We start from the raw sequence: 16,069 nt of genomic DNA on the forward strand, positions 1-16,069 counted from the left end.
TGATTGGTCAAGGAAAGCACAGTGCAGAGGTTATATGGACAGCCAAAGCATGACTTATTGGTAGATAAGTAGAAATAATGTACATTTTAAGAGTTAATTGGATGAGACAACTTTAAAAGACCTTGAAACTGTACATTTCGGGGCCATTTTGCAGTGTTTTTCCAGCACGCTGAGCCTGGTCTGCACAGCATGCAAAACTTTAGATAAGATAAAAATAAACAAGAAGTTGAAGACCAAACAAGTCCAGTGCGTCTCCTTTTCCCTAGCACCGAACAGCTGCAGGAGGGTTTCCCCCATCCCAGGAGGCCCCAGAAGGGCCCAACATAAAACAAACATCAATAACTGGTGCCCCGACAATGTTTGTAATAAGTTGTTTTTTCCATTAAGTTGTTTAATGAAGGGTGTTGTCTTAATTAGTCAAGGATGTGAAATGTGTTGATTCAATGACCACTGAGGTCCACCTGTAGCAAACCAAAGTATAAAAGAAGAGAATTGAATAAACTGGTGGATTTTAGCCCTTAGCCCTCTGATCTGAGTCTGTATCATCTCTGACTCCATGGTGACATTTGGGGATCTGTGGGGGCTACTGGGGACCCTTTCTGCACCTCAAGACCCAACAAAAGCCTCTCCAATAAACTTTGCCTGAAGCTCCCACTCTGCCCATGACAGGAACCCCTGGGAGTGTCTGGGACATCCCGGCTCTTTGGCAGCCTGGGGACTCCTGGGATGTCACCGTGAAGCCCCCATGAGTGCCTGTGACAGATCGGTGCCTTTGCAGCCCAAGGTGCCCTGGGATGTCACCGTGGAATGGCTGTGACTGCCTCTGACCACAGGGCTCTTTACCATCCCCAGAAACCCCTGGGAGGTGTCCATGGAGCCCCTGTCTCTACCTGTGACATTCCAGCTCTTGAACAGCCTGGAGACTCTTGGAAAGTCCCCATGGAACCCCTCTGAGGGCCTGTGACAAAACTGATCCTTAGCAGGCAACCATCCCCAGCCCCCTGTTGCTATGGGTCATGGGATCCCAGATCCACAGAATTGGCTGAGCTGGGAGGGACCCATCAGGATCCTGGAGTCCAACTGCTGGCCCTGCACAGGACACCCCAACAATGCCAGCCTGGGCCTGGCAGCGCTGGCCAAACGCTGCTGGAGCTCAGAGAGCCCTGGAGCTGGGAGCCTTCCCTGGGGAGCCTGGGCACTGCCCCAGCAGCCTCTGGGCAAAAACCTTTTCCTGAGATCCAGCCTGAGCTTGCCCGGACTCAGCTGCAGCCGTTCCCTCCAGTCCTGTCCCTGGGCACCAGAGGGAAGAGGTTCCCACAGCCCCAGCCAGGGACCCGCTCCCAAGGCTGCTGCCATGGCCACCAGGCTGGGACCAGCTGGGATGCTTGGTTTCCATGGACCAGGGTTTAGGAATGGGATTCTCCCCTACTCCCAAGCATGTTACCATGTCCACCAGGGGTGGGACCAGCTGGGATGCTCGGTCTCCACAGGCTGAAGTTTAGGAATGGGATTCATTCACCCCAACGTGAGGAACACAAGGCTGCTAGAAGTCCCACAGGAAGCCCAGCTCAAGTAGCTAGATTCCTAAATTAGTCCTGAATTCACAGGCTTGGAGACTTTGCCACATGTGAAAATCATAAGTGTCTTTGTCCCTGTCACCTTTGTCACAGCTATACAGAGTTTTTCCTTCCTTTTAATAATCTTGGGCCAAATTTCCATAATTTTTTTTTTTTTTTGGAACCTGCCAGCAGCTGAGCTGGAGCTGTGCAGGAACCGATGAAACTTGGAATTGGCACAGAATTGCTTCTATTGTTGGTTTATTAATGTTTGGGATTTGTTTACATTTCCATCACAAGTGACTTGTGGCAAGAGGAAATGTTCCTCAAGGCATTTAATGTGGTGTTAAGTTTGATTTCTGCCAAGTTGATTTTGTCCAGTGCCCAGGGGATGCTTGAGGGATGCTTGGGAGGGGCTTGGGGGGATTTTGTCCCTGTCCCAGTCACCCCAGGCCATTCCTGGGGTGGTGTCAATCATTCTCACCCCAGGGAATGCCTGGGGGGTCTCCCTCCCTCTCACCCCCATGCCAGGGGGATGCTCGGGGCAGTCTCTGTCCCTCTCAGCCCAGGGGATCCTCGGGGGTCTCTGTCCCCTTGCCCTGGTGGTTGCTCGGTGGTTTCTCCATCCCTCTGGCCTCAGGGAATGCCTGTGCAGGGCTGGGGACCAGGGGCTCTGTGTCCCTCTCACTGCTGAGCGTGCTCGGGGCTGGGGGGGCTCTCCAACCTTCTCATCCCTGGGGAGGCTGGGGGGGTCTCTGTCCCTCTCAGCCCTGGTGTGACCCCTGCCCAAACATCATCGGGGTCAGAGGGACAGAGACACCCCAAACCCCCAGAAGGGCTGGACCTGGGATCATGCTCCTACCCACATTTGTCTGTTTAGCCCAGAAATGAGTTCTGCACATTTAAGGCTGGTTCTGAGAGCGAAGGGAGGGAGGAAGAAGTGAGCAGTTTGTTTTACAAACTGCACTCACTCCTCCACATTCCAGCTCCTGGAGGGACAGATGGTGGGACAGGGCTCTCCTTGGCTTTTAGGGTTTTTTTAGCTCTCTGAGGCAGAGAAGTTCCCTGGACTGTGATTGTTCTTTTTCTTTGGAGCTGTTTTAACCTGCTCTGGACTGAACACCCAGAAGGGCACTGGCAGGTCACACCTGTGATACATTGGGCAGAGTCTGGGCTGTGGCTTTTCCAGTGATGGAGGAACTGATAAGAGACAGATAAGAGACTGATAAGAGAATGAGTGTGCTGAGCTACAGCCCAGGGAGGGACTTGCTGAGCTTGTCATCTCTTTTGGAGTGGCAAAAGGTTTAGTTGTTTAATATTGGTCATTTGCTCTGCTCGTGAATCCCTTGCCTGTTAAATAACCAGGTGTTTTCTAGTTTTCTCCAAGGAAATCTTTTCCCAAACTGGTTGGTGGAGAGGCTGCTTGAATTTGCTTTCTAGTGGAATCTCCTTTTTGAGGTTTTCTCCCAAATTTGCCCTAAACCAGGACAGGGCAGTGGGGAGAGGAGAGAGCCCCAAGTAACTGGATTGGCTGGAGGCTGGAGATGGGGACCCTGGGACCCCAAAGTGTGACATTGTCTCCTGTGTGTGTGGCCTTCTCAGGGAGAGGGTCTTACACCTGAGCCAGTTTGGGTAAGGGGGGTGGTGTTCACCCCCCGAGCAGGGATTACCCCACTGTTTCAGGTTGCAGTGCAAGATGTAACCAAATGCATGTTTTCCATCACCACCTTTAGAAACTGTTATATACAGGCGGGGCAGTGTTCTTTATCTCTTCCATGACTCAGCCCTGATAATTCCCTCCAGGGGCTCTCTTCTGTGAATGGGCCATTGAGTGTCCCTGCAGGACTGGTAAAATGACATCATCCCATTGTGGGATGCTCCGCCCAGGGGGAGGAGCCACGCATTCCTACCTGGATATAAACTGAGACTTGTAGCACCAGGAGCATCTTGCCTACTGGATTTCCAGAGGACAAGAGCTCCATAAGCACCACTGGACCTTCAGAGGAAGACCAGACCCTTCTACAGGATCACCGCTTCGACAGAATCATGTTCATCACTGCAACAGGACTGAGGCCACCATCTAATGGGACTGCTACCACCACCCTGACACACAGGGTGCCAGGTTATATCCTGACTCTGTCAGTTTAAGGCAGTGTTTCTGTATCATTGCCTTGATCTTAATTTTCTTCTTAAATTGTAATTCTGGCTTAGACTGTCCCCCTGGTTTGCCCTCAAACCTGTACAAAACTCAATGCATTCATCTCTTGTTTTCCTCCCAAAACAGAATTTCCCATCTCAAAACCACTGCCAGATGGAGGAGAAGGCTGTGAGGAAGAGGAAGATGTCCCGGGACCATCAGGTAGGTGAGGAGGAAGTCACAGCCCCTTTCCCTCTCTCTCCTGCTCCATCTCCCTGCAGAGCACAGCCCAAGGCTGCAGGACAACCCTGCTTCCAACGCTGTCATGCCATGGATGCACTGGGAAAATCTCCTTCCCCTTCCCTCTGGCATGGTGGGAAATCCCATCCTCTCCTTGCCCTGCCTTCCTCAGACAAGGAGCTGAGGATGGAGACCAGTGAGGACAAATCTCCGCAGCAGAACCTTCTGGAAGAGGCCGTTTTCAGTGGCTCCATGGCACAGGAATCTAATGGGGAAGAAAATTCCCTGAGATCCTGCAGGAGGAGGGGCTCCAAACACAGCCCAGGGTGCTCTGAGGAAGAAAGACCCAGCCTGTTCCTGGAAGGTGGACAGAGCTTCAGCCAGAGCTCAGAGCTGATGGTCCATGAGCAGCTTCATGATGGGGAGAAACCCTACAAGTGCTTGGAGTGTGGGAAGAGCTTCAGGCAGAGCTGCCACCTGATCTGCCACCAGAGGATCCACACCGGGGAATGGCCCTACAAGTGTGGGGAGTGTGGGAAGGGGTTCAGCTACAGATCCACCCTTGTGACCCACCAACGCATCCACACTGGGGACAGGCCCTATGAATGCCTTGAGTGTCAGCAGAGATTTCAGACCCACTCCACTCTCCTCAGGCACCAGAGGATTCACAGCGAGGAGAGGCCCTTCCTCTGCCCCGACTGCGGGAAGGGCTTCAAGCAAAACTCCCACCTTGTCACCCACCAGCGCATCCACACTGGGGAGAGGCCCTACGGGTGCCACACCTGTCAGAAGAGGTTTCACAGCAGCTTCAATCTCCTCCTGCATGAGCGGATTCACAGCGAGGAGAGGCCCTTCCGCTGCCCCGACTGTGGCCAGGTCTTCAAGCACAACTCCACTCTCGTCACCCACTGGCGCATTCACACTGGGGAAAGGCCCTACCAGTGTCCCCAGTGTGGGAAGAGCTTCATCAACAGCTCTAACTTGACCCAACACCAATGGAGTCACCTGTAAGGGAAGCCCTGCAAATGCCCCTTGTCCTGGATTGACTATATGATGCTTTTATCCCCAGTCGTCTTGTTCTATTTATACTGAATAATACATTTTACACCTTTAAGACTCTCTTCCAGACAGTGAGGAGGGGAGGGAAGAAGCGCGCAGTTTGTTTTCAGACTGCTCTCACTCCTCCACATTCCTGCTCCTGGACTGTGTTGTCTGCGGATGGACAGACAGCCGGACAGAGCTCCTTTTTCCCTTTCTCTTGCTTTTAGTTAGTTTTAGCTAGCTGAGGCAAAGACGTTCCCTGGACTGTGATTTTTTCCTTTTTGCTTGGACCTGTTCAAGCCTGCTCTGCACTGAACACCCAGAAGAGCACCGGCAGCTCCACCTGTGGCCCCCCTGGCTGGGCCTGGGCTGTGGCGTTTCCAGCACCAGAGAGACTGATCAGAGACTGAGTGAGCCGAGCTGCAACCCGGGGAGGGGACTGTTCTGAGTTTGCTTTTTCTTTGGAGCAGTGAGAAGTTTTATTGTTTAATATTGTTTGGTTTCTATTGTTTAATAAACAGGTTTCTTTCCACTTTTTCTCCAAGGAGATATTTTCTCCCAAACCAGTTGGAGGGGGGAGGGGCAATTGAATCTGCTTTTGTAGAGAAGCCCCTTTGGGGGTTGTCTCCCAAACTTTCCCTAAACCAGGACAAATACAGGTAGTGGCGCCCAACACGTGGCTTGAGAAAGTGGGAAAAAACCCTTTATTGATTGTAGGTTTGTTGTGCTTGGTGTGTAGTAGGTTAAAGTACCCAGTAGCCATGTTGTTTGAATTTGTAATGTGTCTTGGGGAGGCCTTTATGTGGCTCTGGTCTCTAGACCTTTTTGAGGTTTCAATACCTTTCTGGTCACTAGGATTATTGTCCCTATCACGTAGTTTTTGCAGTAAAGGGGCACGGATTGGATTAGCTATTGTGCTGGCCTTGGTGATAATGATTTATAGGGCGTTTACAAAGATACTGGCGTCTGTTTACGGTATGTATGGTTTATGGTTTCGTTGTCCTACCCTGCATCCCAGTTCTAGCAGTATGTTTTGAGAATTTATTAGTAATTGCACCCAGCTGGTTAGAGGAGGAGCAGGGAATGAGGCTTTCCAGCCTTTCCTTTCCTTCTTCTCATTTGAATCTGTTATGTCACTTTTGGAGAATGTTCAGTTTCCCCTGAATGTTAAAGACACCATCTTTCTGGTATTTAATCTGGTAAGCTTCCTCTATATGGTCTGCAGCTTCTCTAGAATCAGGGCTGAGATGTCTAGAAGGGCTGATGAGACCCCTGACCCAGATGTAGACCCACATGTGGAGAATCCTGAGTGGGGTGGAGAATGGGAAAATATGGGCCAAATCCTGAAAGAATTCTCTGACCCTATAGTCTGGGACTTTCTCCATGAACAAATTCAGAACCCAGCTGAGGTGGGGAAATATCTGAAAGAGAAGTACCTCAATGATGACCCTAAGCAGAAAAGGATCATTGCAGTGAGCTGGACCTTGGCATATGCTTATGGCACACTGCTAGATACTCTAGGGCAGCAGACAGAAGAAAGAGGGCAGGGAGATACATCAAGAGCTATCCCAGTCACTCAGGCTGCAGCCAACACCCCAGGCTCAAAGCCAGCAGCTAAACCACATAGTGAGCCTAAGCCAGCAGTTAAACCAGACAATAAGCCTCAACCAATGGCTGTTGCTACTAGCACTAGAAGTGGGAAGTGCACAGACAAGACCGATTGACCAGTGGATGATGATGATGATGATGCAGGAGAAGGACCCTCAACGTTTCCTGACATAAAATCAGGAGTCAAAGCAACTGGCACAAGATCAGAAGCCAATATTGAGTCCTTCTCCCTGAAGGACCTGCGTGGCCTAAGGAAGGATTACAACCGACCATCTGATGAATCCATAATTAGCTGGTTAGTCCGTCTTTGGGATGCTGCAGGCGAGGCTACAATTCTGGATGGCACTGAAGCGAGGCATTTGGGATCCCTGTCACATGATCCTGTCATCGACCAAGGCATGATGAGGGGGGCTAACCCTCACAGCCTCTGGGCACAGGTCTTGGACAGCGTAGCGCAAAGATACCTGTGTGCCGATGATCTCTACATGCAGCAAACACAGTAGAAAACCATAGAACAAGGGATTCAACGCCTGAAAGAAATGGCAGTAGCGAAGATTATCTTCTCAGATGACATAACAACTAGGAATCCAGATTTGGTACCATGCACATCTGTGATGTGGCGAAAACTAGTACGACTTGGGCCACATGAATATGCATCTGCTCTAGCTATTATGAAGCGAGATGACACAGAAGAGACAGTGTTTGACATGGCAAAGAAGCTCCGAGCTTATGCAGATGCTGTACATAGCCTAACACATGCCAGAATCGCAGCAGTGGAAACACGTCTGCAGAGATTAGAAGATAAGATAGAGGAGAATCATAAGAAGCTCAGAGAGGAGATTAAAGAAGACCTTCTCCAAATCTCGGCAGTACAGATCAGAGGTTCTGGTACCCAACGCAGACGTTCCCCAGATGGAGAGAGAAGGTACACCCCACGAGCTGAGCTGTGGTTCTTTCTGCGTGATTGTGGAGAAAACGTGAGGCTATGGGATGGAAAATCCACCGCTGCTCTGGCCCGAAGGGTGCGTGAATTGAAGGAAGACAGGGCTCAGAGAGGAAGTTCCACCACAAGGAAAGCAGCTCCAGTTGCCCATAGCCAAACTGCCAGGTGTGATGATGATGATGACATGTCCGATGCCCTTGAAGGAACCTCTAAGACATATGCCCAAGGAAAGAAGGATAACCAGGCTTAGAGGGGCCCTGCCTCTAGCCAGGTAGAGGCTAGGGAAAATCGTGTTTTCTGGATGGTGTGGATTCGTTGGCCTGGCACATCAGAACCACAAGAGTATAAAGCTTTGGTCGACACTGGTGCGCAGTGTACCATAATTCCATCAAGACACGTGGGGACAGAATCCGTTTCTATTGCTGGTGTGACAGGGGGATCACAAGACTTCACTTTGGTGGAAGCTGATGTGAGCTTGACTGGGAATGAGTGGAAGAAACATCCTATTGTGACTGGCCCAGAGGCCCCATGTATCCTGGGCATAGATTATCTGCGAAGTGGGTATTTCAAAGACCCAAAAGGACTGAGGTGGGCATTTGGGGTAGCAGCTGTAGCAACAGAGGGCGTCCAGCAATTGAATACCTTGCCTGGACTGTCTGAGAATCCATCTACAGTAGGGCTTCTGAAGGGAGAAGAGCAACAGGTACCAATTGCCACTTCCACAGTGCATCGTCGACAGTATAGAACCACTTGAGATGCTGTGATTCCCATCCATAAGATGATCCGAGAGCTAGAGAGCCAAGGGGTGGTCAGCAAGATCCACTCACTGTTCAACAGCCCCATCTGGCCTGTGCGTAAATCTGAAGGAGAATGGAGACTGACGGTGGACTACCGTGCGTTGAATGAAGTGACTCCACCACTGAGCGCTGCTGTGCCAGACATATTAGAGCTCCAGTACGAGCCTGAGTCCAAGGCAGCGAAGTGGTATGCCACTATTGATATTGCCAGTGCATTTTTCTCCATTCCGCTGGCAGCAGAATGCAGGCCTCAGTTTGCCTTCACCTGGAAAGCTGTGCAGTACACTTGGAACCGGCTGCCCCAGGGGTGGAAGCACAGTCCTACCATCTGCCATGGACTGATCCAGAGTACACTAGAAAAGGGTGAAGCTCCAGAACATCTGCAATATATTGATGACATCATTGTATGGGGGAAGACAGCAGCAGAAGTGTTTGAGAAAGGAGAGAAAATCATCCAGATTCTCCTGAAAGCCGGTTTTGCCATCAAGAAGAGCAAAGTCAAGGGACCTGCTCAAGAGATCCAGTTTCTGGGAGTGAAGTGGCAAGACGGACGACGTCAGATTCCCACTGATGTCATCAACAAGATAACAGCAATGTCTCCACCATCCAACAAGAAGGAAACACAAGCTTTCCTAGGCACCATTGGTTTTTGGAGAATGCACATTCCTGAGTACAGTCAGATTGTGAGCCCTCTCTATCTAGTCACCTGTAAGAAGAACACTTTCCACTGGGGCCCTGAACAGCAACAAGCCTTCGTCCAGATTAAGCAGGAGATCGCTCATGCAGTAGCCCTTGGCCCAGTCAGGACAGGACCAGATGTGAAGAATGTGCTCTACTCTGTAGCCAGGAAGCATGGTTTGTCCTGGAGCCTGTGGCAGAAGGTGCCTGGGGAGACTCGAGGCCGACCACTGGGATTTTGGAGTCAAAGCTAAAGAGGGTCTGAAGCCAACTATATTCCAACAGAGAAGGAAATTTTAGCAGCCTATGAAGGAGTCCAAGCTGCCTCAGAGGTAATAGGCACTGAAGCACAACTCCTCCTGGCACCCCGACTACCAGTACTGGGGTGGATGTTCAAAGCAAAGGTTCCCTCTACCCACCATGCCACCAGTGCTACACGGAGTAAGTGGATTGCTCTCATAACACAGCGCGCCCGTATTGGAAAGCTGAATCGCCCTGGGATTCTGGAAATAATTACAAACTGGCCAGAAGGTGAAAACTTCAGTCTCACTGATGAAGAGGAACAAGAAGTGACACGTGCTGAAGAAGCTCCTCCATATAACCAACTGCTAGCGGAAGAAACACAATATGCTCTTTTTACTGATGGTTCCTGTCGCATGGTAGGAATGAATCGGAAGTGGAAAGCAGCCGCATGGAGCCCCACACGACAGGTCGCAGAGGCCACTGAAGGAGAAGGTGGATCAAGACAACTTGCTGAACTCAAAACTGTTCAACTGGCCTTGGACATTGCTGAAAGAGAGAGGTGGCCAAAGCTCTACCTCTACACTGATTCATGGATGGTAGCCAACGCTCTGTGAGGATGGCTGGAGAGGTGGAAAGAGGCTAATTGGCAGCGTAGAGGAAAACCAGTTTTGGCTGTTGAAGAGTGGAAAGACATTGCTACCAGGGTAGGGAGGCTACCTGTGAAGGTCCACCATGTAGATGCCCATGTCCCCAAGAGTAGAGCTAATGAGGAGCACAAAAACAATGAGCAGGTAGACCAGGCTGCAAAGATAGGGGTATCCAAGATAGACCTAGATTGGGAGCACAAGGGAGAGTTATTCCTAGCTCGATGGGCCCATGATGCCTCAGGTCATCAGGGTAGAGATGCCACCTATAAGTGGGCACGAGACCGAGGGGTGGATTTAACCATGGACAGTATTTCTCAGGTTATCCACGACTGTGAGACGTTGCTGCCATCAAACAGGCCAAGAGGGTGAAACCCCTATGGTATGGTGGGCGGTGGTCCAAGTACAAGTATGGGGAGGCCTGGCAGATTGACTACATCACACTGCCCCAGACACGCCAAGGCAAGCACTACGTGCTCACAATGGTAGAGGCCACCGCGGGATGGTTGGAGACCTATCCTGTGCCTCATGCTACTGCCCGTAACACCATCCTGGGCCTTGAAAAGCAAGTCCTGTGGAGACATGGTACCCCTGAGAGGACTGAGTCAGACAACGGGACTCATTTCAAGAACAGCCTTATCAGCACCTGGGCCAGAGAACATGGCATTGAGTGGGTGTACCATATCCCCTACCATGCACCAGCTGCAGGAAATGTGGAAAGGTACAATGGGCTGCTAAAAACCACCTTAAAAGCCTTAGGTGGGGGATCTTTCAAAAATTGGGAGCAGCATCTGGCAAAGGCCACCTGGTTAGTTCATACCCGAGGCTCTACTAACCGAGTGGGCCCTGCCCAATCTGAGCCTTTGCACAGTGTAGATGGAGACAAAGTCCCAGTGGTACATGTCAGGGGTTTGTTAGGGAAGACAGTTTGGATCAATCCTGCCTCGAGTACAGACAAACCCATTTGCGGGGTTGTTTTTGCTCAGGGACCAGGTTGCACATGGTGGATAATGCAAGAAGATGGAAGAACACGATGTGTACCTCAAGGAGATCTGATTGTTGGGTGAGAACCATGTATAAATATCACTGTTTGCTGAATGTTGCCACCATTGTCTGTGTATAGCTGTATATTAGATGTATAATGTATGTGTTTGTAGAGTTAGAATATATATATTAGTTTTAGTAGTAAGGTGACGATATGGGGATAAGGGGTGGAATGTCCTGGGTTGACTATATGATGCTTTTATCCCCAATCGTCTTGTTCTGTTTATACTGAATATTAAGTTTTACACCTTTAAGACTCTCTTCCAGACAGTGAGGAGGGGAGGGAAGAAGCGCGCAGTTTGTTTTCAGACTGCTCTCACTCCTCCACATTCCTGCTCCTGGACTGTGTTGTCTGTGGATGGACAGACAGCCGGACAGAGCTCCTTTTTCCCTTTTTCTTGCTTTTAGTTAGTTTTAGCTAGCTGAGGCAAAGAAGTTCTCCGGATTGTGATTTTTTCCTTTTTTCTTGGACCTGTTCAAGCCTGCTCTGCACTGAACACCCAGAAGAGCACCGGCAGCTCCACCTGTGGCCCCCCTGGCCAGGCCTGGGCCACGGCGTTTCCAGCACCAGAGACTGATCAGAGACTGAGTGAGCCGAGCTGCAACCAGGGGAGGGGACTGTTCTGAGTTTGCTTTCCTTGGATCAGTGAGAAGTTTTATTGTTTAATATTGTTTGGTTTCTATTGTTTAATAAACAGGTTTCTTTCCACTTTTCTCCAAGGAGATATTTTCTCCCGAACCGGTTGGAGGGGTGAGGGGCAATTGAATCTGCTATTGTAGAGAAGCCCCTTTGGGGGTTATCTCCCAAACTTGCCCTAAACCAGGACACTGCATCAAATAAATCAACACATTCTGAGCAGAGGAGCAAGAGGATGCTCCTCTCCACAAATCCAGCCTGTGGACGAGGTATATGTCAAATCCTCTGGGGGAAAGCCTCTTATCCCAAAATGGAAAGGACTCTAATTGGTACTTTTAATCACTTATACAGCCTTTAAAGCTTGAAGCGATCACCTCTTGGCTACACTGTTCCAGAATTAAAAGACTTCTGCAAAAGGCAAGAGGAGTCCACAAGTGGACCTCAGAAAGAACAGAAGAAAGCAAGATGCGCTTCACACCATCATTGTCTTCCCGATATTTCTGATCAGAATCCAAGCCACAGTAGGTGACTGTCACTACCATCATGATCTCCTTGGCCTGCGAGATCCTGCTAGATGGAACATTCAAAAATATTTGGGACCTAATTGGCTAAAAGGGAATAATAAGGTAAAAACACTTTACACCATTTTAAGGATTAATGACCAAGCAGTTGAAGATTGAGGAAAACCTGACTCCATGCTGGCCTTTCTTGTCCCACCTGAAAGCAGGACCTCTATGGCGTGTGAATTTGAAACTCACAAACCTCTTTTAGACGAGATTACTACAGCGACCATGCGCATCCGTGACCTTTCTAACAAGCAGCGTGTGAATCCATTTTCATGTGATTCCTATCAGGATTTTTGTGCTATGCAAATTAAAATGGGAGACTATAACCTAGCACAAGATAGTTCCCTTCTTCTGCAGTGCACAGGTGGGGTGGGAGGACCATCATCACACAGAGATACAGGAATTGAGCCTGCCAGGGATGCGACCCAACAAATATTGTTTCCAGCAGGCAGCTCTTGTGCCACTAGAATAATAAATCGTCCTGCTGGTATGCTTAATACATGGAACAGGTCTCACAGAGCATCTGCTTCTGAGAATTGAATTTCATTCTTGGCATATTCCAGGCCATCAGAAATAATAACCAATCAAGTTGGAGGGGAAGCCAGAAGCACAATCATCCTGTTAGGGTATATCATGCCCAATGTCATGACCGTGTGATGGCAACCCAGATATGAATGGACTCCTGACAGCACAACTACATCCTCTTGTGGGCTGAGGTACTCAGAATACTCAGCCATTTGTACTGGGAAATTTAGTAAAGTAAGTGTTTTTTGTAATACTACCAGGGGCCAGTGTAAGGTTTCTGAAGGTTTCTGAAACGCTTGCCTAAAGGCAGGCAATGTATCTGAAGAAACCAGTTACCATGCCTTGGGTACTCGACAAGGAGCGAAACAGAACGGGTCACACAATAGGCATTTGAAATTAAAACAAACAACTTTACATGAGCAAACAATGGCATAGCACGGGACCCATGTGTGAAATAATATAGTCTTTCACTCTGTGGTAAGAAAAATAAATGAACAATTGTTGCTTCTAAATCCAAGGTACTCTCTGAAAATGCTGGAGGTAAAAATACAGGCTAATAGATCCAAAAGTAAACAGCAATACTACCCGTTCATACAGCAAAGCCTAAAAGGCTGGGAGTCATGGATGCATTCCCAGACACCAAATCATAGGTCTAAAAAAGGCTTAAGGGGATGGTTTGGGTCTGAACTGGGAATATGAAATTCTATTGATCAAGAAGTCTTAATAAATGAAGCACTGTGAGTTTTTATATTGGACAGACACAAACTCCTCTCAGATCAGCCCTGCTAACACTTGCCCAAACCCAAAGCCTGGCAGCTAATCTATTAACCACCCTGGCCAACAATACACAGCAGGATTGTTTCCAGCAGTCGTTGGCTTTATGGGGAAACTACAGGGTAACATTTCTTTAGCATTTCAATGTAGACCAGCTCAGCTGTGGCTACGGTCTGTAATCTCAGGAAAACTTAGAAAAAGGAGAGCTGGGGAAATTGCCAAGAGAATTAACTAAATCATGCCTAAAAATGAAACCACAAAGGAGTTTGAAAAAGACTTCCACACTTGGTGGGAATTGGTCAGTTTCACATAGAATGAACAGAACCCTGCAGTCTTTTACATTAACCATTAAGAATGCAACAAGATACTGTGTAATTCCAATTTTGGCCTGTGTGAGATCTGCTTGCACAACTATGACAACAGATTCATTTAATGAAACTGCTAATGGTACTACCTTCTCTATTTGTAATTCACAACCAAAAGTGGATGCGACTTCAGCTGCACCACACAATAACTTCTCTTCAGATTATGCAGAATGCGTACGATGTGTATCATGAAGCACCCAAATTCCAAACTGGAAGGAACATTGATGTACTAAAACAAATGCTGTACCAGCCTAATATAGAATGGCAAGTGGCAGAAGTCAAAAATGCATCTCACAGAGCCTTATGGACACTCAAATTGCTATCAAAGAAATTATCTAAATCATAACCAAAATAGAGAAAGACAGAGAACATCATGAGTCAGATGTCTTCTTGTGATGGACAAATCTGGAATCACCAACAGCTCCTCAGATTTTTAGCTTCCTCAGCAAAACAGTTCTAATTTTTTAAAAAATGAACCCTCCTCTAAACCAATCATGAAGCTATGGATGTGGTAGAAAATTAAAAGAGCAGCATAACAGTACATATGTCCTGTGGACTGTGGAGGGAATCTTGCAAAAGAATTTGCATCAGAATAAAGAGAAAGGGAGGATGAAACAAGGCCTTTGTTTGACACAAGCACAAGCAATTCACATAAGCAAACAAGTACTTAGCACAGACACAGGGAAGTACTTAGCACCAGTTAGCATAAGAAAAACCTGGGGGGCCTAACTTGACAGGAGAGGGACTTGAAGAAAGCTTTAGACACATTCTAGCAGAAGAAGGAAGGGCAAGTAGGGAATGAGCCCTGTGCAGGGAAGCCATGAGGAAGAAGTGCTGCTTTAGGGTATGGAGACCGCTCTGGCCAGCGCCTGGACATCAGCTTCAAGTACAGGAATCTGACAGAATGTATTTCTAACCCCCTGCCTATGCAATCACCTCAGCAGGGTAAAGATGGATGGTATTTTTCACACAATTCCTACATCAACCCACTGAAATTTATACATGGTAGAGAAGCATTTTGGTGGGGTGCAGACCCCTGCCCTCCTGTCAGCTCAATAAAAGGGCTTTTGGTGGACAGTGCATTTGTCTGCAGATCTCTTTGAATTAGGGAGACCCCTCGGGACTGCTGTATCCTGAGGGAACACCATGGGCCCTGACCTGTGCCTCAGCTTCCAGGGCCTCTCTTGGCCAGCATCCTGACGTGGATGCAGGACAGCTGCCAGGCACTGCTGGGACCCAGAGGGACAGGACCGGCTGTCTCGTGCCCACGTAGCCCCCCTCACACAGCCAGGGCCACCCCGAAACCAGACAAAGGCTCACGTGTCAGCAGAGAGGAGCAAGGAGCACTGGGCTCCTCTCAGGGGATCTCAGCATGGTGCTGCAGTGGGAGGGGCAGGCAGGCCACCCACTTTCAGGGCATCCCCTGCATCAACAGGGCGTGCATTTTGTCCTTTTCATCCCACCACACCAGAACCAGGCCTGACATCTCCTCCTCTGCAGTTTTTCCACTTAGGACGTCATCTCACGCTTGGCCAGTGCATCAGATGAGGCCGCAATGGCTTCTGATACCACCTCCATGCCAACCACAGCTCCACTGTGTGCTGTTCCTCTTTCACAGTTTAACTTCCCATCAATTGACCAATCCATTGTTTCTCTCAAGGGTCACATTCCCACCAGTTCAACCATAAGGTTTCCTTCAGTGTCTGTTCTTCATTATCTTGCTGACGTGCACAGCAGCGGATCATATGTGGCAGGGCCTTAGACACGACTTCACTCCTGACACACAGACTCCCTGGCCACTGCTGGCCTTCCGTGTGCTCAGCAGGATCTGTACCTGCACAGTGTTGTGGAACTGCACCTTCAGCACAGGGACCGTGCCAGCCTGACCTGCCCTCGTTCCTCTGGGTCTGTGCACAAAACACGGCGTGGCAGAGAATGGCAGCAGGGGCCTGTGTGTCCCAGGGCCCCGGATTTGTTCTGCTTCAGCTCCACAGGGATGCAGGCAAAGTGAAGAAGCCAAACTGTTTATTAATAGAAGGCGAAGCAAAGGAATGAGCTGGGTGGGGAAAAGGGGAAGGGCAGGATCTGAGGACTAGAGGGAAAGAGCCGTGAAAAGGGAGGGAGAGTGGAGGGAAAAAGAAGGGATGGGCAGAGTCTGAGGGCTGGAGGGAGGGAGCTATCTATAAGCAGGGAGAGGGCTGAAGCCATGCAAGTTTCCCACAGGCTTAGCTGTGCCAATCATCAGCAGTGCCTGGAGCTCCAGCTGGTCTC

This window comes from Passer domesticus, unplaced genomic scaffold (genome assembly GCF_036417665.1).
Source record: "Passer domesticus isolate bPasDom1 unplaced genomic scaffold, bPasDom1.hap1 HAP1_SCAFFOLD_60, whole genome shotgun sequence".
In the NCBI taxonomy this organism is placed as follows: domain Eukaryota; kingdom Metazoa; phylum Chordata; class Aves; order Passeriformes; family Passeridae; genus Passer; species Passer domesticus.